Genomic DNA, 27,319 nt, shown 5'->3' with positions numbered 1-27,319 from the left:
GCACGAGTTGCCGAATACGAATTGTGTTTCCGAGGTTTGGTACTAGTAGAGATGGCTAGGGAATGTGTATTGAACAGCGGTTTGAGGACGATTAGGTGATGTGATGTGAGTCATGTACTCGGAAGTTTTTATAGGCATTTGATTCGAGCAGTGCCTTGAGGACAAGTGTCGATGTTGTCTTATAATTTCGTTATTAGAGAAAGTGAAAGTGTGATTCTATTGAGGAATAATAGGAATGATTGACTTTGGTTTTGAGATTTCAGGCATGAAATAGTTACATGTGTGTTTTGATGAGGTAAGAATTGAATCGAGTAATGCTATGGAGTTGTTTACCTGGTATGGGTGTTAAGAGGAGATTAGAGATCTTTTATGCTAGTTGATGACTATGGTATTTGGTGCCGTATTGCTTTTAGTTTTTTTATGGTTGTATGATTAAAGTATGATTGGGATTTTTAGAGCAAGTATATGACTGTATAGTTGTTGAGGTTACGTAGGACGACGGATTGATAGTGAGTGGATCTCATGGTTGTCATGTGGATTGTGTAAGAGTGTGTTTGAGGTTGGACCTGAGGACAAGAATGACGTCTGTGTTAAGACCGGATTGATAACGAGAATGGCCTGGCCAACAATTTCTCTTGAATCAGTCCCTCTGTAGCACGATGTCGGGTCAAAGGTCAATAATTGTTTCAATTTGCTAGGGGCGGTGAGAGCATGGTATCATATGTTATGTTGGCGTGACGGTGTGGATTCGGGTGGTTAGTCTCAGGTGATGAGGTGTGTTAGGTGGGACCAAGAATCCAATAAAGGTTTGTGGTGCGACCACTTGATTATTGAGGATCTGTTTTGAGGATTCTGTCCTGGGTATGGGATAATGCACTGTACTGTTTTGGTGACTAATGTCTATATAGCCGTTGGGGATTCATTATTTAGTAATCTTGAGGTTATTGGTGTAATGATTGTCGTATAATGGGGGTAGTAGACGTTGGTAAGATTATGAGATGGTGTAAATGTGTGTTTAATGGTGAGTATTGGTTTGACAGTGACATGTAGATTTGAGTTTGAGCTTGATTGTGAGATGGATAAGATTCCTTGTTTGGGATTTTGTGTATCCTTTAAAGGATGAGTTGAGTTAGGATGTTGTCATGTTCAGGGGACTTGTGACTATTCTTCTTTCGAGCTCCAAAGCCCTGTGTAACGGTGTAGAGGGGACCAGTGTTGGTTTTAAGCCGAGTGTTGAATCCAGCGGGTTTTGTGTATGATATTGTGAGCGGTGAGTACCCTAATAGGGTGGTGAGCATTGGCTCCTTCTGGCGACAGTGTGTGATTGCCTATTGGCGTCGGGTCAAAGGCAATAATGTTGTTGAGTTCCTAGTCTTGTAGTTTGACGAGGATGTTTCCTACGAGGAGGGATCAGTTCAAATCCTTGACACATAGCAGAAGGTGTTGAGGAAAAAAAAAAGATACTGTTGGTAAAGGTTCTTTGGAGGCATCACGGAGTTGAGAAGGTTACTTGGGAACTCGAACAGGAAGTTCGCTCCAAGTAACCAGAGTTATTTTCTCCTTCAGGTATTGCTTGATTTCGGGGACGAAAATTTTTAAAGTTGGGGAGAATGTAATGTTTGTGATATATATGTCTATATATATATTTAATGTTAAAAGAAATAAAGCTAGTGGGCCCCACCAATACTTTAGACACCATAAAAGGGCCTAAAGGCCTTTGACTAGACTGTTTTTTCTCTCTCTACATATCTTTCTCTCTCGTCCGATTCTAGTAGCTTCTTTTCCTTTTCTTTTCTTTTTCCTTTTCCAATTTCAAGCTTTGATTCCTCCTTCCATACTTGGAATTTTTGGGTGCCGTTTACGGCAAATCGAAGAGCATGGCGAGATCTACGTGTGAGTACCAACAATTTCAGTTTTGGTGCACTCTAGGGAGTTCGAAATTCTAGGGTTCTTGGGCTCAAATTGGGGGTTTTCATCAATTTGAGGTAGGGGTGTTTTAATTTACAACTTTTTGGCCTTTTGTGAATTTTTCCCCTTAAATTTGATCCTAAGTATGCTAAATTTTGATTACCTACCTTGTTGTTGTTGTAGTTATGTGTAATTAAAATGATAAATGTGTTCCATGTGTTAATTGAGTTCATATACATGTCTATTTTCATTACGGTAAATGAGCATGCTTAGTGTTTAATATGTTGTATATTCTATGATTATTTATTTATTTATTTATTGCTTTGAAAAAAAATTGATGCTATGGTTATAAATAAATAAATAAAATAAATGAATGTTTAGAAATTCTTATTGAATTGTGATGATGATGTAAATGGAATGTGTAAAAGTCTATAGTTGAATTGATAAATTGAAACATATACATTCATGCATTCATTGGGAAAGAGAAAGGGGGAAAAATACTTTTAGAACAAACGAAATTATTTTGGGGAAAATATTTTCTCAAAGTGTTGCGAAAACCGGACGCCTAGGAGGCGCCTTGTGGTCCGTGATGTTGGTGTAGTCTAAAAGGGAATGTAATTGAGTTAACTAGGCCGGCTGCGACGCCTTGGAGGTGCCTTGTGGTCGAGGATAGTTAACCAACCTTCTTTTCGTGACGCCTTGGAGGTGCTTTGGGTCGGATTACACTAACGGTTTGGTTGTTGAAATGGAATTGTTTCGGAAACGGGAAGTGGCATAGGCATGACATTGCACTTCATGGTACATGTGGAAAATTTGTGGTTGAATGTTATTTATACCATGCTTGTTGTTGTGATTGAGATTATGTTTTTTCCATGGTATGACTCCGTCCCTTTTCATCCATTCTTTGTGTGGGATTCACGGGGATATAAGAAGTGTGTCTTAGGCACTTCCTACTGAGCTTATGCTCACCCCATTATTTTTTAACATTTTTCAGGACATGGAAGAGAGGTGGTGGACGACGATCCACCACAGGTTTAGACGAGCTTGAAGACCCATTTTATTTTGCTATCTTTTGTATTAGAACCTTAATATTTTGTAATGTACTCTTAATTATTTTGTGAAATACTAGTTTAATGGGTACAATGTTGTAAGCTATGGACTTTTAAATTCTAGCTACATTTTATGGACTGTAACTTGATGTAACTAAGATGTGTTTTTGTTTAGATGAAGTGGTGGAAGGGGATTTTTGATATGTATGTAATTATTTTGGGAATGTGATGTAATACTTGCATTATGCGTTGGGACATGATAGGTTATTTTTAAGGCCCAGTGAGACTATTGCATCTATTTATGTATTTTAACAGGTTTTAGAGGAACATTTTCTGCGGAGGTCATGCCGAAATTTTTATAGATTTTATTATTATTTTGGTATCTTTTCAGGTCATTACATCTATTAAATAATAAATATGGGTCATTAGCACCATTTATAAGTAATAATTCCTAAAGAAAGTGGTAAAAGTACAAGCTGAATTGCTTGTATATGCTGAAGGTAAAATTTAGTAAATTTATCATGAGACCTTCTCACTATGCTTGATATGACCCGTTGCAATTTATCTACATCAACTTAGTGAGGTTTGAAGCTTCAATGGCCTTCAGTGACTTGCTATCTAATATGCCATTTCAATTTTTACAAGCAAAAATGGTAAACAAACTTGATAATATCATCAAACTTTCCTATGACAAGTTGAACTGCTCCCAAGTATTCTATGTTGAAGATAGGCTGTTATTACTAGCTTTCTAAAGTGTCTAATACTTTGGGTCTGCTTTTGTCCTAGTGGCTTTTGGTGACTTGGGTCTGAACTCCCAAGCCCTAGGTTAAGGTTTCGAGACTGGTAGAGAGAAAGGAAATGAAAGAAAAAATATATATATATGGTTCTTATTAGAAACTTTCTAAATAATCTAATGCTTGAAATTAAAAAAATTTCCCTATGAATATCTGAACACTTCATATTTCTTGCTTTGTCCAGAGATATGATTTTGGCACAATGATAGAGTGCTCTTAGCACATACCAAGCCTATAGCTCTGTGCTTTACAAAAAAAATGCAAAGTGGAAATTCTCTGAGGAGATGTATACTTTCCCTATTTCTACTTTAGTCCCAAAAAAACTGATGTTTACAGGATTTGAAGAATGACTCATGCTTCTGTTTTCACAAAATCTGAAACTGTGATTATAATCTCAATTATTTGAGGGAAATAACAAGTGAAATATATGCTTCTCTTTCTTTTAGAACAAACCTGGTAACCAACTAACCATCTTATCCTGCCACCACAGAGCACTTGCCTACCAGATTCTTTTGCCAATGGAACTCAAAGCTATAATATTTTGTTCTTGTTAATCAATTATGACATGGCACGAGTAAAAATAATTGCAATATCCACAAGCAAAATGTGAACCCCAGTAAAGAACATGCCAGTAATAAAGTCACAGAAAGTGATGCTATGGTATTCAAAGTCCAGAAGTTCTTGAAATTATTGGGACATATAATTCAATACCAAATTAAAGCAGTTAAAAATTTCAAAAAGCAATCTTATTCTTCAGGATAAGGGATTCCTATCTTCTAAAGCAGTTTGAATAACTGAAACCAAAAAAGAGCCCCAAACATCTAATCCATGCAAGATCCACAGAAAGGTAACCAGATAAAAAAGACACTCTAATAAAAAAGAAGACAATATTATTTCTACCGAATTCTGTTACGCTTTGCATGAAAGGCACTTACCATGACCTTCCACTGGCCTTCAAGGCTTCAACTGTAAAATGATTCCCTTAATATCTAGAAGGAATCACCAATCACCATATAGTGGTAAGTTAGAAGCCTTTCTTGGTTCTATATAAAGGGTTCTACCCTTGTAGCATTGATATTAAAAAAACCAAGACAAAGCTACATTCTCTAATCTACATTTCTTCTGCTCTTATCTAGAAATGGCACCTCAGCCAGACCTTGTGAAGATTGGGTTGGAAGCCTTTGCTCAACTGGACGCATGCTATGGACGAAAGGGGAGGCCTTCTGAAAGAACAACTATGCAGCCCTGTGGAGATGAGCGGACCAAAGTTCCTTTGATGGAAAACACTGTTGTGGACTTTAAGGCAGCAAAATTGTATAACGGAACACTTATCGTGGATTTTCGCAAGAGAAAACCTCTTCATATGGCTTAATAAGCTCTCTTTAGTTAGTTCTTTACATATATAGTTAAATATACTCCTCTTTTAATTAAAAAAACTCATATCAAATATAGTTAAATATACTCCTCTTTTAGTAAAAAACTCATATCAAATTCAGCTGGACTTGTAATCATTCGCTATCCTTCTTGTAATTTTTTTTTCTTAGGAAAGAGTCCTTCTTGTAATTTGCTACACTTAGACTAGTAGTCTTTTTCTATGCTTCCTTGTAATGTATTTCGCTACACTTGAGTAATAGAAGTATTGTATATGTTTTTTTACTACAATAGTTAACTCTCTCTCTCTCTCTTTCTCTCTATCTATCTCTCTCTCAATTGTTGGAAGCATCTTGGAGTAGGAATTTATGAAATGTTTGAGAGTAGGTTTGGATTTTAAAAAGCAAATTTTAGTCACAAGGTTAGCTAATGATGATGATAAAGTTACTTTCTTAACTACTATTGAGTCATGGGCCTTCAGATTAGCCAAACCTCATTGGCTTTTGGATCATTCTTCTGTTCAATATGAACCTTGTTTAAGTTTAGTACTTTGGTTATGAAGATCATCAAGTGGGTCATCCAAACTAAATTAATTGGTACTAGCTATTTATAAAATTAATTGAATTAGAAAAATCACCACAAATTGGGAGGAATGAAGAAATAAAAATTTTAGGAAATCAGCATGAAAAACTTCAACGGAGAGAAATCCGACACACTTTTGACTGAAGCCCCTAGCTACCCTAAGTTGTGCGTAAAGGATTCAGGATGGATGAGAACTGTTTTAGGTTGGGAGGCTTCAATTGTATCATTTCTTGAATATTTTTAAAGAAAAAAATTGCACACAAAGAAAAGGATCAAATGAGGAGTCAAATCCGGCACACTGAATTCAATATTTTCTTTATTTTCGAGTTGAAAGCAAAATTGAACCTATTTTCTTGTCATCTTTCCCATAACTAATCAACCAAGCCACTTAGAATGTTTCTCCAATCATAACCGATCTTAAGAAAAAAAAAACATTTTTATTGTTGGTTGAAAATTGGATTGCTAAATACTATACATTGTCAATAATAATGAAATTTGTAATTAAATAAACCAATAAAATGAATAAATTTTTACTTTGGCATAAATTGTAACGACCCTTACTGATACCATTTTTTTTTTTTTTTAAATTCGGCATAACCTCCCCGAAATATGGACCTACCGCAACTGTTTAAATGCATTCTTAACCTGTCATGCAACAGATTTCTGAATTCACGGCAACAGTATATAATCATACGTAGTCAAATAACAACGATAATTACTTTAACTAAAATTATCATTCCCATTCATCAACAAGGTTACATGCTGTCAAATTCCCATCCAAAATACCATCAAATACCTTAGTTACATTACATGACAAAGTTTTGCAAAATATATATATATATATATATATATATATATACCTTTACACTTTTAGTGCTTTGCAAAAATAATGGGGAATATACAAAAGACACAAAAGTGAGCTTCTAGTATCGCTCAAGCTTGAGGTGGGTTGTCGTCCACCAGTTCGTTTCCAAGACCTGAAAACAAAATGTATAAATAGTAGGGTGAGCTATATGCTCAGTAGGTGACACTTAAGACACAAATCTTGTGTCCTTGTGAATTCAAGCAAAGAATAGGCCAATGGGAAATAGGGATCATTCAACGTAGGGGATCTTATACAACACACAAGTCATTTCCCAATATAATCAATGCAATGCAATGAATGCAAATGCATGCCAATGTCACTTCCCATTTTCATTCTCGAAACCATCACTTTTAAATGTTAATGTAACCCCCTTTGGTAACTCCGCCGCGACGAGAGAAGGATTGGCTACCGTTCCTAGGCCTTTGGTGACTCCGCAGCGCCGTCGAGGGGCCCGAATAGCTCAACCACGCTAGGGTACTCTCCTTAGTTCCCTCTAGGTTACATTAACCTACCGGCCCGTTGGTCACTCCGCAGCGACCGGGTTTATCAAAACCATTTCACAAAAACCATCATCTCCCAAAATTCCCCATTTCATTCCATTGACAAATTTACCCCTTTTTATGCATCCCAATGACATGAGCATGCATGTATGTATATGTGACATGCCTTCAATATTATAACATACAAAATTTTACTCCATAACTTAAACATATAACATGTAAACATATTCCAATGGAGTAACAACACAATTATGCAACATAATTATGCACAACATAATACATCTAGGCATATATCATGTTCATCATCTTCAATTAAATCAACAACACATTTAACATCACAAAGCTACAATCTAGACATACTTTTTACATGGAACCAATCAAAATGAAAGTCATGAAATTCTCTAGACCACATTTAAGAAATCATCAACACAAAAAAATCTCAAGTAGAGCATGTTAGTACATAAGAGATACATAATTCACAATGGGACAAGAAGTAGATGGATTAAGATGCCCCTACCCCGAAATCAAGCGAAATCCCTAGAAATGGGTTTCAAATTCGCACTCTAATAGGTGCCCAAAGCTGGAAATTGATGGTATGGATGTATAGAGCTTGACACGAGTTTCGTTTTGCCTCAAACGGCCCCTCAATCCGATAAGCGATGAGTGAGAAATCAAAATCCAAAGTTTGGTTCACAAGTGAAAAGAAAAAGAAGAGAGAAAATGAGAGAGCAGAAGGGCTTACGGGAAAGAGAGAGTGAGAGAGAGAAATGGGTTTCTCACCCATTTTGAGGGTGGGTGGTGGGGCCCACTTACTTTAATTTTCTTTTCTCTTTTTCTTTTTGCTTAATTTACACCTCATACGCATAAAATACTCCTCTAAGTAAATGCTACATCATCACACAAATTAAATTCCACAAAATAAAATTGGACCCAACAACAATTCCGGACGATAAGTGAAAAGACGAAAATGCCCTTGCGGCGAAAAATTCCCAGAAAAAATGAAAAATGCTAAAATTTGGAAGTATCACATTAATGTCTTTACATTTGCCTGAATTTCTCAGAAAATGACTAAATAATATTTATAAAATGATTGCATTCTAATCTCAAGATTAAACTACTGAAATTGACATTATTTAACACTAATGAATGGTACAAAAAGTAATCTAAAAGATAAGAATAATATTTCTACAATAGTAAAGCAGCAACCAAGTCCTTTTAGGGAATCATTGATCACCTAGAAAAGAGATGCAAGGTGCAAGTGGTGTAAGAAGATACCTTCCCTCTTTCCTTCAGCCCCCATTCAGTGTTTCCAAGATGGCTCATGCACACTTATATGTTCTCACAATCTTTATCTGAAAATCTTTGGAATCTAAATTATTTGGGGATGTTGTGAGATTTATATATAACACTCGCAAGTGCACGAATCTTTGCAGATAGGGTTTACTTGTAAGGGTGTCGTACCCAAGGGACTTGCGTAAAATAAATTTGTCGACAGATTTCTTAAATTCCAAATTAACTTGAAAGTAGGATAATCGAATTGTGCTGATTAATTCTAAAACAACTAAGTCGAAAAATAAAATAAACTAAAGAACAATGATTAAATAGGATATAGAAAATAGAGAGAGATGACTAAGGGTATGATTTCACCACTAACGTCGCACCACCAGTCAATTGCATCAATTTATTGGAGATATATCATATAACATGCATAGGGAATTAATCATGGCTACAAGCACATATTAATTCAGTTAGGAAATAATATAATTTAAAGCTAAGCATGAACTATCTTCGATTGGTATAAACCATCTACCTATCTACTTTACTCTAGGGTGTAGCATGGTCTATCTTTTCTAAGCATAATCTATCAAATCTCTAACATTATATTCAGATAAAAACCATTGTGTAATTATCTCATTCACAACTACAAGAAGTGAATGAGTTGTGTTTAATTACAAGATTAAAATATCTAAGACAAGATAGAAAAATATTTGTAATTGAATTAAAATTCTAAAACAGATTCTTATTGGAAATTCAATTAAAAACCCTATAGATTACACAATCATGCATGATAATATTCGTTCTCTAACAAATAAATACAATCAAACCAGTATGTTAAGCTAAGGTTACATCACAACCCTAACAAAACGTTTAGTCAAGCATGACTGGAGTGGAATCTTCATAGTTGAGGAAGACATCTTCACCGCCATGGATCGATCTCTTCTTTCTTCTAAATGCTCCTTTCTGATCTCAGCCTCAAGCTCCTCTGTCTATCTCTCAATACTGTAGAGGACCCCCTTTAAATAATAAAAGATCAGCCCTAAAGTTCCCTTTTTCATATAGGAGACATACATAGAAATTCTGTCAAATAAGGACTCCAAATTCGTACAGACTTTCAGGCCAATTTTGACAAGGTAAACAGCTGTTTTAGGGAATCCTCGTGAAATAAAAAATTATAGCTCTTCAAATTTTCTTTCAACTCGCGCGTGGAATTTAGCCGTTTTGACACTTGAGGAGAGAGATACAGCCAGATTACCAAAACGGGTTCAAGTTACCAACTTTGGCAAAAGTTTCCTTTTTGGAGAAGGAGTTTTCCTTTTCTTCTTCTTTCCATTCTCATCAACTTGTGACTTCTTTTGGACTATTTTCTAAGTATAATTAGACTTGGATCTTCAACATTGCTCGGTCCCACGGAATGTCATCTTTTAAAGCTCAGAATCACTGGTCTTAACTGATTTTACAATTAAAGCCCTGAAATAAATAAAAACAATAAAACAATGTAAAATCACAAATAAATTACTATTAAGATAATAAAACATGCAAGTAAATGGGTTAAAATGTATAACATTCAGCACCTAATACACCCCCAAACTTAGATATTGCTAGTCATATACCAATAAAACTAAAGAAAACATAAATGCCACTTTCATGGGAATAACGATTGCATTTAGCATATGGAAGAAGCCTTTTAAACCCCTAGGTTACCCCTAGTGGACGAGTGAAGTCTTGTGAGGGTTTCCAGAGATGATACCCACAAACATACAACATAATTCAATCCTTTAGCAATCAACTTATTCTCATATCATCACAATAATCAAGGGAAAAACTACACAAAAGTACTTTAAAAATTATCATCTGACTATACTCTTTTGTCTCTATTTTCATACTTCACCCCAATATTTCCCACACACTTATGTAACAAGAATTACAACAAAAATTAATTCCCAATATTGTGAAATTTGTGAACTAGCAAATCACCTATGTAGTAATGTCTTTTCGATTAAACTCAACTTCTATAACTTCAATTCCTCAGATCCCTTCTCAAATTATTTTCTATGGCAAAATATTATTCATTTATTTGTTTTCTTATCCTTACCCCCACTTCTTCATGCGAACACTCTATGCATAAGACATGAGCCCCGATTACTCCATGAAAGGGTTACAAAATTAATATTTTTTTTTGTTATGCTTTTTTTTCTTATCCTTACCCCCACTTCTTCATGCGAACACTCTATGCATAAGACATGAGCCCCGATTACTCCATGAAAAGGGTTACGAAATTTATTAATTTTTTTCCTTTTTTTTTTTTTTTTTTTTTTTTCAATATCTCTGCCATAGTAATAACCTTCAAAGTTCACCAATTCATATTCATCCATAGTCATCAGAATTCAACCAAAAATACAAATACCCATAGATAAAATTCTAATGTGCATGTAAAATCCATCAAGGACCGACAATTACTAAATTGCTATCGTATTAGATAGTGGAACCCACATAAAATAAAACACGAAAATTAGGGATTCAAGACGATCTCATAAAAGAATTTTAAAAAGTACGTAAGTGTCTTAATTCCCCCAGCAATTCACAAATACTTGAATTAAAGTCAATATGCCAAAGCAAAAGAATTGAATTTTTTTTTTTAAACAATTAGAGCAGACTCTATGCCCCCAAACTTGAATTGGACAGTTTCATCACTGGCAAAATTAAAAAATAAGAACTAAAAAAAATAAAAAATAAAAACAAAGAAGGAAAATACTTGACAGGATATCTAAAATGGAGGCGGCGGAGTATCGGGAATTTGGTGGGCGCTCCCAATTTCAACACTTGGTGGGCGGCGTTCCCAATTTCTTGAAAGATTTTGATTTCTTCTCCAAAGTGCCCCACAATATGGGCAATGAATTAAGGGTAATGGAATTGAAATGGGGAAGGATAATTTTGTGGGAAAAACAAGGGAGATATAGAGTGGTGAGTGGTGAGATGCGTTAAGGAGTTGTAATGCTTGTAGGAAAGGAGTAGGAGTAGGAGTAGAGAGGAAATTTATTGAATGATGGAATGTAATATTGGAATTATAGATTTGAGTGATGGGTAATGGAATTTTATAATGGTATAATGGAAGTAAATAATGAATTCGGTAATTGGTGATGATGGTTAGTAGGTTAGAGAATGAAAGTAATGGGTAAGATTTGTATATTGGGTAAAAACGATAGAAGGTAGAAAGGGGTGAAAGCCAAAAGGGGAAACTGCCGAAAGACAACAAAGCCCGGCGCTAAAACTGTTTGCTGCATGACCGGAAAATTCCACCCGGCCGACAGTCGCCGGAAAGCCGTCTGTTGCTTCCGCCGGAAAAGAGATTGGCCGGCGTTGCTGCGTCGCCATTTGATCGCTGACAAGAATCGCCGACAGCTGAAGATGTTCGCTGAAAAACCAATTGACCGGGCGACCAGCTGCTGGCCATCGGAAATTTGTACCAGTAGGAGAAAGAATTAATATCCCAATTCTCCAGAACATTGAATATTGTATGGGTCATTTAGATCGGAATTTATAGCCATCAAAGCTACAACTTCATAATTTATATTAGTAGGATAAAGAGTTGCAGAAGAAAACCCCATCAATGCCACAACTAGTAATCCCACTCTCCAACATAGAACTCCTTTCCATGCTATATCCTCGTTAACTTCACATTACCATAACAAGAAATGTCCCTTTTTACCAAACTCATCATACTGCTGAAGATTCTCGCTGAAAAACCATCGCCCGGCAGCTGCTAGCCGTCGGAAATTTGTGTTGCCGGGCGATGGTCGCCACCTGGTCGGGCGATCATTCGCCCGGACCTGATACTTGCACTGAAGAAAACTCCTCACCCGGGCGATGGTCGCCCATGGTTCGGGCGATCGTTCTCCCGGACCTGCTTGTACTGCTCCGGAAATTCCATCCGGGCGATGGTCGCCCATGGGTCGGGCGCCCACTGGTTCAAAACTTTTTTTTTTTTTTTTGGAAGTCAAACTTCAAAAAACGACCATAACTTTGTCATTAGAGGTCCGTTTTGGACGAATTTTTTTTATTTTTTTTATTTTGGGTATTTTTTCGAGATCTACGCTGTACAAACAGCCGCAGGCGGTTTGGTCGATGTTTGGACCCAAAAAAATATTCTATTCTGCTCCAATCAAACTTTTTTTTTTTTTTTTTTCCTTTGTATGCCATGGAATTTTTTTATTTATTTATTTATTTATTTTCTTCGAAACAAGCACGACTTGTAATCATGCACAAGTAACTAAAAATCCTACGAAACACATTAAATCGACCTAATCTACTAAAACAAAAGAGAAAATTAAAGAGAAAAAGAAAAAACAACAAAAATATATATATATATAAATGAAAAATCCTATCCACAATTCCTGCATTTAACGTCGGTAGGTGACGTGGTACCTGGATGTTTAGGTGGAGTAGATGGGATCTGTCAAAGTGACGGACTCAACTCCTTCCGTAGGCACGGAATCTTCAATGTACCACTCCTTCCGATCCGGCCGAACTGTCTTCTTTCTCGACGCCATCTAATTTATATATTAGCATACCATAGTGAAGTCTCCTTCTGAAGTTGAAATAGCTGCTTATCCGGGAATGAATTATGCAATGAAAGAGTATTTTCTGGCCTAAGATATGCATACTTCAAACGAGAAGGTAATGGCTTCAGCTTTAACTTTGGTGGAGACTTCAAAGATGGCGTAGGTGGTTCATTTGACAATGGTAGAAGTGGCTCCATAGGAATTTTCCATGGTGGAATGTTATACATATTGGCTCCATCAAGAATGACATTCACTTCTTCAATGCTTTTGTCGACATCAAAGGACTCGGTATCAAAGTAAGATAGACATGCTTCCAGTGGATCTTTTGTCAAGGCAAATGGAGCCATCTCTTCAACACATTCATCGATGGTATCGACAAGAAAACAATCCTTATCATCTGAAGGGCAATTACTGGCATTGAAAATATTTAAGCGCACCTTCATATTGCCAAAAGATAAGTCCATGACGCCATTCCTACAATTTATGCTTGTATTTGCTATTTCAAGGAAAGGACGACCAAGGATCACTGGAATGTGCCTCCTTAACTCTGGAACTGGCTCGGTATCTAGCACAATAAAGTCTACTGGGAAGTAGAATTTATCTACTTTGATGATCACATCTTCGATGACACCACGGGGTTGCTTGGTTGACCTATCTGCAATTAGAGAATAATTGAGGTAGGTTTCAATTCTCCTAATCCGAGTTGCAAGTAAACCGAATAAGGAAGAAGGTTTACATTTGCACCCAAATCTAAAAGAGCTCGCTCTACTTGATGATTCCCTATTGTGCATGAAATTGTTGGAGCGCCTAGATCTTTGAATTTTGGAACAGTGCAATGCTAGATTATGGAACTGACTTGCTCAGTTAATAGCACCTTCTTAGAAACCTGGCTACTAGAACGCCTCTTCTGAGTACACATATCTTTCAGAAATTTGGCGTAAGCTGGAATTTGTTGAATTGCATCAAGCAATGAAAGATTAATCTTCACCTGTTTGAACATCTCCATTATGTCTTGAAGTTTGCTTGTTTGCTTCGCTGCCTTTTGATGTTTCTTGTAGTCTCTGAGGGAATGGCACAACAACATGCCTTTGTTCAAGAGATGGCTTAGTAGTTTGAGATACTTTTTGTGCTTTTTCATTACGCTCATTTTTCTCTTTAAGTCTTTTCTTCCAATTCTCATCCTTCTTTGTTTCCTCTTCCTCCACCTTGTTTTCAACTCCCTTACCACTTCTTGGAGTAGTAATTGCTTGCACTTATTCATAGTGGACTTCTTGGCCAGTAATGTCATCAATTATACGCACACCTCTTGGATTAGCTACTGGTTGACTAGGAAGCTTGCCATCCTCTCTTCTATTCAAAGCTTGAGCTAGTTGGCCAACTTGAGTCTCTAACTTGGTTAAGGATTGAGAATGAGATTGCACAAGTTGAGAATGAGACTGCACAAGTTGATTAATAGGCTCTAACTGCTTTGTCATCATTACCTCGAGCAGTGATAAGAATTGTTGAGGTTGACTAAAGGCATTCATAGGAGTGAATCCAGGAGGATTTGAAGTCTGAACTTGAGATTGAAAATTACCTTGTACTTGAGGTACTTGAGGTGGAGGAGCTGATGTCCCTATGGCTGGATTTCTCCATGAGAAGTTTGGATGGTTTTTCCAAGCCGGATTGTAAGTATTTGAAAACATATTACCTCCGAGTGTTCCATAGGCAATATTAACTTGCTCTTGTGAAATTCTTGAATACTGAGCTGCACTTGGACAAATAGACATATGGTGAGTTGGACTGGAATAGAAAGACCACAATTCAAAGCCTTGAGCATTAGTCGAAGGAGGAGTAAAATTTGTCTGTGAAGTCATTAATTGATCCATCCTCTTGGTTAATGCCTCAATTTGGCTTACTAGCCCTTGTTTTATTCCTTCTTTATTCACACTTTCTACTCTCCTCAATATGTAGGAGGTCTTGCTACTGGAGGTAAGACATGTTGTATAGAATTATCAGATGTATTTTCGAAGAGCTGCCATGCCTCCTCTTCACTCTTCAGTATAAAATTTCCACCACACGATGCATCTACCATATACTTTTATGCCACATTGAGCCCCTTATGAAAAAAATTGACAAGCTGCCATTTTGGCATGTCATGATGAGGACACTTCCGAAGGAGGTCTCTAAATCTTTCCCAAGCCTCATGAAAAGGTTCGTCAAGCCCTTGAGCAAAACGAGTAATAGTATCTCGATATTGAGTAGTTCTCACCATAGGAAAGTACTTGTTTAAAAACTTCTGTTGTAATTCAGCCCATGGAGTAATGGAGTTTGCTGGCAATGAATTAAACTAGTCCTTCACCTTGTCCTTTAATGAAAAGGAGAAAAGGTGTAACTTGAGCACATCATCATCAAAGCTCTGAATCTTTATTGTTCTTCACACCTCTGCAAAGTCATCCAAGTACCGGTATGGATCCTTTTTTGATAGGCCGTAAAAAGAAGGTAGTAACTGAAGAGTACCGGCCTTAATTTCATAGTAAGGGGCCCTCACTTGGGGATACCGAACTGCAGATGAAGAGTTATATGCACCTGGTTCATAGTGATCTATTAGACGGCGAACTGCTCCTACAACAGCCCTATTATTCTGCCCATCATCCGCCATCTTTTCCTTTTCTAGGCCTCCAAAATTTTTCTTCAAGTGTCTGAAATACTCACCTGAAATAGTCAACAGAATCAAAATAAAATTCAAAATAAAATAAAATCCTAGACTAAGATCCTAATTGAAATTAATTGTAGAATTTAATATAATCTGTCAAGAACTAAAATAAGTCCCTGGCAACGGCGCTAAAAACTTGTTGTGAGATTTATATGTACCACTCGCAAGTGCACGAATCTTTACAGATAGGGTTTACTTGTAAGGGTGTCGTACCCAAGGGACTTGCGTAAAATAAGTTTGTTAACAGATTTCTTAAATTCCAAATTAACTTGAAAGTAGGATAATCGAATTGTGATGATTAATTCTAAATTAACTAAGTCGAAAAATAAAATAAACTAAAGAACAATAATTAAATAGGATATAGAAAATAGAGAGAGAGGACTAGGGGTATGATTTCGCCACTAACGTCACACCACTAGTCAATTGCATCAATTTATTGGAGATATATCATATAACATGCATAGGGAATTAATCATGGCTACAAGCAAATATTAATTCAACTAAGAAATAATATAATTTAAAGCTAAGCATGGACTATCTTCGATTGGTATAAACCATCTACCTATCTACTTTACTCTAGGGTGTAGCATGGTCTATCTTTTCTAAGCATAATCCATCAAATCTCTAACATTATTATATTCAGATAAAAACCATTGTGTAATCATCTCATTCACAATTACAAGAAGTGAATGAGTTGTGTTCAATTACAAGATTAAAATATCTAAGACAAGATAGAAAAATATTTGTAATTGAATTAAAACTCTAAAACCGATTCTTATTAGAAATTCAATTAAAAACCCTATAGATTACATAATCATGCATGATAATATTTGTTCTCTAATAATAAATACAATCAAACCAGTGTGCTAAGCTAAAGTTACATCATAACCCTAGCAAAATGTTTAGCCAAGCATGACTGGAGTGGAATTCTTCATGGTTGAGGAAGACATCTTCACCACCATGGATCGATCTCTTCTTTCTTCTAAATGCTCCTTTCTGATCTCAGCATCAAGCTCTTCTGTTTATCTCTCAATATTGTAGAGGACCTCTGATAAGCGCCGAATATTGTATATTCAAGCGCCCTAAATTGCATTAGTTAAGTCCATCGTTTGATTATTTAAGTAGATTATCTTCATTTGTGTGTATGTATATATTTTCAGGTCCATTTGCCAAAAAAGGAGCAAAATCAAGGCTTTGTGGAGTTTTGGCCATCAAAAGGCACAATTCTGAATTTCTGGCAGCAGTGGAGTCAGGACTTTGCTCACCATTTTGACCTTGTAAACTCGAGAACTGGACTTCCATTATAAAATGGCATATTTAGAGCTCTGAAACAGCTTTCCAAATCTTCAAGCAGTTCATCATTTAGAGCTCGGACCAGAGAGTTATGGCCTTGTTACCAGAGGTGCGCAGAACTGCCTGGCAGCAATGAAATTCTGCCTTGATCTTCATTTTCGACCAATCATCCTTGAGAATTGGATCTCCACCAAAACATGAAGTTTTTAGAGCTCTGATTTAGCTTTCCAAATCTTCAAACGGTTCATCATTTGGAGTTTAGAGCACAAAGTTATGGCCGTTTTACCAAAGTAGGTCCGGGATGAACTAACCAAGCATAGGGCATTCTGGCCAATTTTCGAGTGCTCGAGGCCTAATTTCGAGTGCTCGAAATTAGGGCAGATTGCTTCACGAGATCAGCAGTGGAGTCAGGACTTTGCTCGCCATTTTGACCCAGAAAGCTCGAGAACTGGACTTCCATCATAACATGAAAGATTTAGAGCTCTGAATTAGCTTTCTAAATCTTCAAACGGTTCATCATTCGGAGCTCGGAGCAGAGAGTTATGGCCTTGTTACCAGAGGTGCGCAGAACTCCCTGGCAGCACTGAAGTACTGCCTTTCTCCCCATTTTCGACCAACCAGACTTGAGATTTGGGTCTTCATCAAAACATGAAGTTTTTAAAGCTCTGAATCAGCTCTCCAAATCTTTAAACGGTTTGTCATTCGGAGTTCGGAGCGCAAAGTTATGGCTGTTTAACCAAAGTAGGTCTGGGCGGAGCAAGTGAAGCATGGGCATTTTTACACTAAATTCGAGCGCTCGAGGCCTTGCTTAGAGTGCTCGAATTTGGGGCAGAATTGCCTTCGGGAATTCTCATTTTGGCAGCCACTTGTGCATTGGTTTCCTCATTTTCTACTTACTTCTTTATGAGGTGGTTGGGGATGTTTTTTGGAGGAGAGAGAGAGCTTTGTTGAAGGAGATAAGGCAAGGAAGGCCACACATATCATTATCCCATATTCTACATGATTAGAGGAGAGAGAAGAGAGCAAGGAGGGAGAGTTCTTCAAGCTTGAAGAAGGGAGCACGAAAATGGAGATGGAGTCTTCTTCTTCCTCTTCCATTTTTGTATCAATGGATAACTAAACCTCCATCTAGGGAGGTGATGAAACTCCTCCTTGTAAGCATGTCTAGTTTTTGATTTATTTTGGGGAATGAAATGTGTATTTGACTAGTTCCATAATCTAGAGCATGTTACATAATGTAATGGATGTTTTAATGTTCTAAAGATCATGTTGCATTAAATACTCTTGTCTTAGATGATTTAATCTCATGGTTGTATGGCTTGTAGTTTCATAGTGACAATGGAGCTAAGACTATGGAATGGTTTTAATGGCATGATTTTGAGTAGCTTGTTAATTCATTGCTTAAGAATTTCTTTTGATGAATTAACCTTGTGACTTGTTATCATGTGCTCTCATCAATTGGTTACTTGTTTGACAATCTCTAGCTTAGTGAGCATGTTGAGGATTGCACCATAGTTTAGGTAATTTAAGCATGTGGAGCTTTGATAGGTTGTTCTTACATTTTAATTAATTGAATTTCTTGAAGATGATATAGTAGTCATGAATTGCTATTCATCAAGGTCATTTCTACATTAATTCCCCAAATCAATCATATAATTAGCTTGTGTAGAGGTTTGGAGTGGATTCACTTCCCTAGAATTCCTTCTCTAAATCTTCTCTTTTAATCTCCTTCAATTTATTGTGTATGCATTCTGAATTTGTAGTTAAGTGACAACAAACACAACCTCTATGAACACCCCTTCATCATCCTAAGAATGACTCTAAACACTTAGGTTGCCTTAGACTAGCGCAGTCCCAGTGGTTCGACTTACCCGACCAATAGCCCTATTTTACAATGATTCGTGCTATTGCGAAGGTTGATGTATAGTTGATCAACCGATCAATTTTTGGCGCCGTTGCCGGGGACTGCAAACGGTTTTGCAACCAAAGTTTAGGGTTAAATTTAGTCTGATTGTGCATATTGTGTCTTGTGAATATTCCTTGTATGTTTTGATCATCTTCGTGTTGTAAGATTCTAGGGACTCGAAGCTCGCCGTGGGATTGCTAGCAAATTGTAAGTCTAGAGGACCCCAGGTAAGTCTCTTGACTTCTAGTTTCGAATTGTGAATATCGTGCATGTGTTAAGCTTAGAAGTAATTAAATTGCAAGCCCTTGTCGAGGCTATTTCAATTGTTTTAAATTTCGTATTCAAGCATTGGTCCTTGTCGTGGCCATTTACATTTTTTGTCTTGATAATTGAGGAGAATGGGAACATTGTATGTGGAGGTTATGGTGATGAAGTGTTGTGTTGATTGCTTTGTGTGTTGTTGAATTACTCCTAGATGGAGAATAGTTATCTTCCAACTCAATTCTACACACCTCATGAGTTTTGTGCTTTTTGCTCTAGTAATACACATCATACAAGAGATTGTCTTCCAACGAGACAATTCTCGGACTTCTATCTAGAGCAACCAAATGAAAATTTCTTTGAACCGGGTAGTGATCCATACTTCAATGGTTATAACTCGGGTTGGGGAGACCAACAAAACTTCTTGTGGCATGACATAGGAAATTCAACCCCACAATCTCATATGCAACCTTTTCAACCCAATGATCATCCTTTCCCGCCCTCTTCTCCTTTTCCACCGTCTCCATTGGATGAGCTAATTGTTGCTAACAAACAAATGATGGAGTCTATGCACACGCAAATGATGGACTCCAACAATCAACTATTGGCTTCCCTTGCTAGCATGCAATCCACAGTAGAGTCTATCAATCAAGTGGTACCATATCACCAGTCCCAAGTTAGTGCAATGATAGATGACCAAATATCTCAAATTCAACAAAGGATTAATGCTAAAAATCATGAAGAGGAGGAAACATTTTCATTTGAATTTATGGCCAATCCAAAAGAAAATTCTATGAATGATGAGATTACTCCTAGTAACTTTCATCATGAGAATGATCAAGTGGTTATTACATGTGAAAATGATAAAATGGTGGTGGAAGATCAAATTGTTGCCCCACATCAAAATGAAGCAATTGTGGCTCAAAATGGGAAAAATAATGATGTAGAGATTGTCTACCCTACTCCAAAACAGCCCCTACATAATCCTTTGCTTGATACACCTCCTTCAATGGAGGATCCTCTAAAAGCTTGTTTGGCTCATTTCAATTGTGAGGATTTTAATGTTGACAATTCCATTTCGGAGGTGAATTCTTTGCTTAATATTTATCCACATATTCATTCTTTTCCTTTGTCAACATCAAATGTATCTCTTTCTTGGGAGCTTGCATCTCATCCCATTCCCTCACTTGAGTTGTCTCAAGTTGTTGAGCCCGAACCGCCGGATAAGTGTGAGGAGGATGTTGAAATTTTGAAGGATAAGTTGTCGAGCATTCCCATGCTCAATATGACCCTTCAAAAGCCTTTGCTAGGTGCACTCTCACCTACTCCACCTTTCCCTAATCCAAATCAGCCCCATAGTCCAAAGTTCTTCATTGAGGATGAAGAGTGGATTGAGGTCTTTCCATTACCTCTTTCCAATTTTTGTCTTCAAGCTCTTTTCCTTCCGCTTCCAAAAGAACTTTCTTACTTCGGGAAGCTTGAATCTCTTGAGAGACATGGTATAGGGTGATGAGGACTAACCTGATCTCGGTGCGTCTAGCTATCGACGTTAAATTTAGCACTCATGGGAAGCAATTCTTTCAATTTCCAAGCTTCCCTCCTTTCAATTGCCTGAGCCTTGAAATTTTCTGGGAAATGGTTTCGAAAAGCCAAAAATTTGATTTTCCTGGAATGCTCTTCAGTTGTGTTCCACAATTTTAGACCGGCTTCTTAGACCTTCTCAACTCTTGTTTTCATTCCCGGAAGTTTCCGGCTCTATCAGGCAATTTTCTCGGACTTTCAACATGGCACTCACATGCATAACCTCTCATCTTCAATGCATTGTTGAAATGTTCTTAATCTCATCCATGCATTGAAGAGATGTTCCAAAGTTTGAAAATTTTCTCAAAATCATCCATGCATTGTGTGAGGTTGCAAAAGTTAGGAAATCTTCTTGAAATCATCCATGCACTCATTGAAAAAAAAATTTGCACAATTTGAAAATTTTTCTAAATTTTCCATGCATTGCAATGAAGTGTAGAGTTTGACAATTTTCCCTCCTTGCATTAGAATGGATTGAAGTTCAAAAGTTTGAAAATTGTCCATGCATTAGAACGAAGTTGAAAAGTTTTCAAAATTTTTCATCCATGCTTTGGAATGGAATGAATTTGCAAGGTTTAAAAAATTTTCCTACATTCATCCATGCATTTGAAGAGACCAAATTCCACCCATGCATTGGAATGGATTGAATTTGAAATTTTTAAAAATTTTCCATGCTGTAAAAAAATTTGCACAGTTTGAAGCATTTTCCAAATTTTCCATGCATTGCATGAAGTTGCCAAGTTCTTGATTTCCATCCATGCATTGGTTTGGAAAAATGCATGCAAGGTCTGAAAATCCATCTATGTATTGCTTGGCCTCAGGTGCAGCAGTTGCAAAAAATTTTCCATCTAGTTTGCATAATGTTGCTCACATTGCAAATTCCATCTCCGTGTTGCCTAATGAGCTCACTGCCTCATTTCCGAGCACTCTATCTCTCATTTCAAGTGCTCGTTGCTACCATCCAATTTCAGCCCAACAACATGAGCCTACTGCCTTCATTTAGAGCACTCTAGCTCCCATTTGGAGTGCTCTAAATGTGAACCATCAATCCCAAGCTCACTGCCTTCATTTAGAGCACTCTAGCTGCCAATTTAGATTGCTCCAAATTTTCAGCCCAACATCTCGCAGCTACTGCCATGATTTCGAGCACTCGAAGACTGGATTTCGAGTGCTCGAAGCTGAAACCCAAAGCTGCTGAGTGCTCGCAACTACCACCCCTCTCAGCATCACACCATGCCACTTCACACCTCAACTCCCATGCATGCCCCTGCAAATCAACCTCCCACTCATCCCTAAACCATGCATGAACTTTTCCCTGCATCCCTCTCTCTCTGCAACCCACTTCTCAACTCACCCATGCTTGCACCACCTCACCACCTCGCGCACATAGAACCATGCAACCATGCATGCATCAACTCAAACCTCAACTCCTATCTCTCTCCTCAACCCAACGCACCCAACCAACCTTCCAACCTTCTCTCTTTCTCGGCCTCTACAAACCAAACATCACCACCTCTTGCAACACAACAACAACCCACTTCCTCAACCATGCATGCCCATGCATGCCTCCACAAACCCACCATCCAACACCATGCAACACTACCACCTTTCGGTTTCCACCACAACCCTTCCCATGCAGCCACCTACCGAGTGCTTGAGCACTCTCAAGTAACCCCAACCACAACAGCCGAGCCCACTGCCGGATTTTCGAGCACTCAAAGACCCACTTCGAGTGCTCGAACCAAGCTCCACCTCCTCTCTCTCTCGGTACCTCCACAATCCACCATGCTCTCATTAACCCAACAACCATGCATTCCCACGCAACCCACTTCAAACCAAACTCCCCAAACCACCCTCCAACTCATGCTCACCACAACCCAAACCATCAACCTCCTCTCGGCATCTCTGCAGACAACCCCACCAACCCTCCTCTCTCTCTCGGCAACTACACCCACCACCACCCCTCACCTCCATCAACCCACCCCAACCCTCACCTTCTCACTCTCGGCATTCCCACTCTACCTCCCTCATTTTTCTCACCACCCAACCATCTACACCATGCACCAAACCAACCCCACCCCAACTCACCTCACCAAACCATGCCACCCTTTCAAACATGTAGCATCAACCACAAACATACCACTACACACCATAACTTAGCTCCCGGCATCTCTCCACCTCACAACCAAAAACAAACCACCCAACTCTCATCAACCCACAAACCCACCACCATCCACCCCTCAACCACCTTTAACCTCCCAAACCTTCACCAATCAACCACCATGCAACCACCTCTCACCCTCATCTCAACCAACCTACTCCAACACCGACCCCACCTCTCGGCAACCCCTCCACCCAACCACCCTCATCTCACCCCACCTTACATGCAAACATGCACCACCCCCCCACCTTTGGCATGTAAGTTCAAAAAAAAAAAAACAAAAAAAAAAAATACATAATACTTTATATATATATATATATTATTATAAAAAAATAATAAAATAAATAAATAAAATAATACTAACAATAATAACTATACTAAATTAAAAAAAAAAAAAAAAAAAAAAAAACAAAAATTTTTAGATTTTTATCTTGCACTAAAATTCAGGTTAGTATTTTTATTTCTGTTTTGGTTTTTCTTATGAAGCCTATGCTTTTACTTGTGTATAGTAGTTATGTTTTGACAGGTCTTCCTGTCCAAGTTTGGGGGACGCCTTTGCGCATTCACATCGATGGATATTTTTGCATTCGTCACTCCACTTGGTATTATTGTTCTTTTACCCTCTTTGCGCTTATTTTGATTTACTTGTCTTCTCACATTGAGGACAATGTGACATTCAAGTTTGGGGGTGCATTTATGTATTTTTGGTTTTACACTTTTGCTAAGCAATGATAATGGAATTTGAAACCTGTTGGAGATGAAAGCATATGTTTAAAACTTTGTGTATAGAAGCAGCTGATATTTTTGAAAATAAAGAAAATTTGAGTTGAAATGATCATGTAGATTCAAATTAGTCTGTATAAATGTCTCAATTAAATTCTCGCTGGATTTGACACTCTTTTAAGCTTCACAATGCACAGATGCACATTGGAAACTTAACTGTGAGGCATGCAACTTGATTGACCTTGACCTTGCCCTAGTTAATCTGATTTGATGAACCTAATGGATGAATATCTTTGGCATGATTTAAGTTGTCTAAAAAAAAAAAAAAAAAAAAAAAAAAACTGGAAAGGAAAGAAAATAATGACCAGTTGACGTTCGTAGCCTTTCCAACTCGAGCTATTAAGCCCTAGGAGTGTCTCTACACTTAACACCCTAAAGCCATCTGGTTTGGGAGTTGTTGGCCTAACGCTTGCTACAAGGGTTGGTTAGAAAGCTTAAAGGACTTAAACATTGCACGGTCATTCAAAAAAAATAAACTGGTAATAAGCATGGTTCGTTGGAGTTCGTAGCCTTTCCAACTTGAGCTATTAAGCCCTATGGAGTGTCTCTACACTTAACACCCTAAAGCCATCTGGTTTGGGAGTTGTTGGCCTAACGCTTGCTACAGGGGTTGGTTAGAAAGCTTAAGGGACTTCAGCATTGCACAACCATTCTATGTTTCGCTTATGAGTTACAATAAATTGTCAACAAGCAACAAAAGTTGTCTTGTAAATAAAATCATGCCTTAGGGACCTCATTTAAAGGGGAATTCAATGATTTGAAAACTTGTGCTTTGGAATTGGAAAAGAAAGTAAAAGCCGCATGTTGAGAATCTAATTCACTTTCACTGAAGCTAGAGTTGATTTCCATTCAAGAGATGATAATTGAGTTATTTATACAGACTTTGATGTTGATGCATGTATGTGGAAATGTATTTAGCCAATTTTTGTATCAATGCTTCATATATGCAAGGTAGTTTTCCCAATGACTCCATCTCCAGTTTTTCTCTGTTTCAAGTTGTATTTGAGCTATGTATCTATCTCATTTTACCATGGATGATATTTTTGTAGTAGCATGCCCATGGTTGTCTTTTCATTAAGTTTTTCATTGTAGTTTTGCTAAGGGACTAGCAAAATGTAAGTTTGGGGGTGTGATAAGCGCCGAATATTGTATATTCAAGCGCCCTAAATTGCATTAGTTAAGTCCATCGTTTGATTATTTAAGTAGATTATCTTCATTTGTGTGTATGTATATATTTTCAGGTCCATTTGCCAAAAAAGGAGCAAAATCAAGGCTTTGTGGAGTTTTGGCCATCAAAAGGCACAATTCTGAATTTCTGGCAGCAGTGGAGTCAGGACTTTGCTCACCATTTTGACCTTGTAAACTCGAGAACTGGACTTCCATTATAAAATGGCATATTTAGAGCTCTGAATCAACTTTCCAAATCTTCAAGCAGTTCGTCATTTGGAGCTCGGACCAGAGAGTTATGGCCTTGTTACCAGAGGTGCGCAGAACTGCCTGGCAGCAATGAAATTCTGCCTTGATCTTCATTTTCGACCAATCATCCTTGAGAATTGGATCTCCACCAAAACATGAAGTTTTTAGAGCTCTGATTTAGCTTTCCAAATCTTCAAACAGTTCATCATTTGGAGTTTAGAGCACAAAGTTATGGCCGTTTTACCAAAGTAGGTCCGGGATGAGCAAACCAAGCATAGGGCATTCTGGCCAATTTTCGAGTGCTCGATGCCTAATTTCGAGTGCCCGAAATTAGGGCAGATTGCTTCACGAGATCAGCAGTGGAGTCAGGACTTTGCTCGCCATTTTGACCCAGAAAGCTCGAGAACTGGACTTCCATCATAACACGAAAGATTTAGAGCTCTGAATTAGCTTTCTAAATCTTCAAACAGTTCATCATTCGGAGCTCGGAGCAGAGAGTTATGGCCTTGTTACCAGAGGTGCGCAGAACTCCCTGGCAGCACTGAAGTACTGCCTTTCTCCCCATTTTCGACCAACCAGACTTGAGATTTGGGTCTTCATCAAAACATGAAGTTTTTAAAGCTCTGAATCAGCTCTCCAAATCTTTAAACGGTTTGTCATTCGGAGTTCGGAGCGCAAAGTTATGGCTGTTTAACCAAAGTAGGTCTGGGCGGAGCAAGTGAAGCATGGGCATTTTTACACTAAATTCGAGCGCTCGAGGCCTTGCTTAGAGTGCTCGAATTTGGGGCAGAATTGCCTTCGGGAATTCTCATTTTGGCAGCCACTTGTGCATTGGTTTCCTCATTTTCTACTTACTTCTTTATGAGGTGGTTGGGGATGTTTTTTGGAGGAGAGAGAGAGAGCTTTGTTGAAGGAGATAAGGCAAGGAAGGCCACACATATCATTATCCCATATTCTACAAGATTAGAGGAGAGAGAAGAGAGCAAGGAGGGAGAGTTCTTCAAGCTTGAAGAAGGGAGCACGAAAATGGAGATGGAGTCTTCTTCTTCCTCTTCCATTTTTGTATCAATGGATAACTAAACCTCCATCTAGGGAGGTGATGAAACTCCTCCTTGTAAGCATGTCTAGTTTTTGATTTATTTTGGGGAATGAAATGTGTATTTGACTAGTTCCATAATCTAGAGCATGTTACATAATGTAATGGATGTTTTAATGTTCTAAAGATCATGTTGCATTAAATACTCTTGTCTTAGATGATTTAATCTCATGGTTGTATGGCTTGTAGTTTCATAGTGACAATGGAGCTAAGACTATGGAATGGTTTTAATGGCATGATTTTGAGTAGCTTGTTAATTCATTGCTTAAGAATTTCTTTTGATGAATTAACCTTGTGACTTGTTATCATGTGCTCTCATCAATTGGTTACTTGTTTGACAATCTCTAGCTTAGTGAGCATGTTGAGGATTGCACCATAGTTTAGGTAATTTAAGCATGTGGAGCTTTGATAGGTTGTTCTTACATTTTAATTAATTGAATTTCTTGAAGATGATATAGTAGTCATGAATTGCTATTCATCAAGGTCATTTCTACATTAATTCCCCAAATCAATCATATAATTAGCTTGTGTAGAGGTTTGGAGTGGATTCACTTCCCTAGACTTCCTTCTCTAAATCTTCTCTTTTAATCTCCTTCAATTTATTGTGTATGCATTCTGAATTTGTAGTTAAGTGACAACAAACACAACCTCTATGAACACCCCTTCATCATCCTAAGAATGACTCTAAACACTTAGGTTGCCTTAGACTAGCGCAGTCCCAGTGGTTCGACTTACCCGACCAATAGCCCTATTTTACAATGATTCGTGCTATTGCGAAGGTTGATGTATAGTTGATCAACCAATCAACCTCCTTTAAATAATAAAAGATCAGCCCTAAAGTTCCCTTTTTCATAAAGGAGACATACATAGAAATTCTGTCAAATAAGGACTCCAAATTCGTACAGACTTCCAGGCCAATTTTGACAAGATTAACAGCTGTTTTAGGGAATCCTCGTGAAATAAAAAATTGTAGCTCTTCAAATTTTCTTTCAACTAATGTAAGGAATTTAGCAGTTTTGACACTCGAGGAGAGAGATACAGCCAGATTACCAAAACGGGTTCAAGTTACCAACTTTGGCGAAAGTTTCCTTTTTGGAGAAGGAGTTTTCCTTTTCTTCTTCTTTCCATTCTCATCAACTTGTGACTTCTTTTGGACTATTTTCTAAGTATAATTAGACTTGGATCTTCAACATTGCTCGGTCCCATGGAATGTCATCT

This window comes from Cornus florida, unplaced genomic scaffold (assembly GCF_030987335.1).
Source record: "Cornus florida cultivar Cherokee Brave unplaced genomic scaffold, ASM3098733v1 CherokeeBrave_3.0.0_Hap2_Chr01, whole genome shotgun sequence".
Taxonomy (NCBI): domain Eukaryota; kingdom Viridiplantae; phylum Streptophyta; class Magnoliopsida; order Cornales; family Cornaceae; genus Cornus; species Cornus florida.
The sequence above is the reverse complement of the archived record's forward strand: the minus strand, read 5'-3'. Positions refer to the sequence as shown.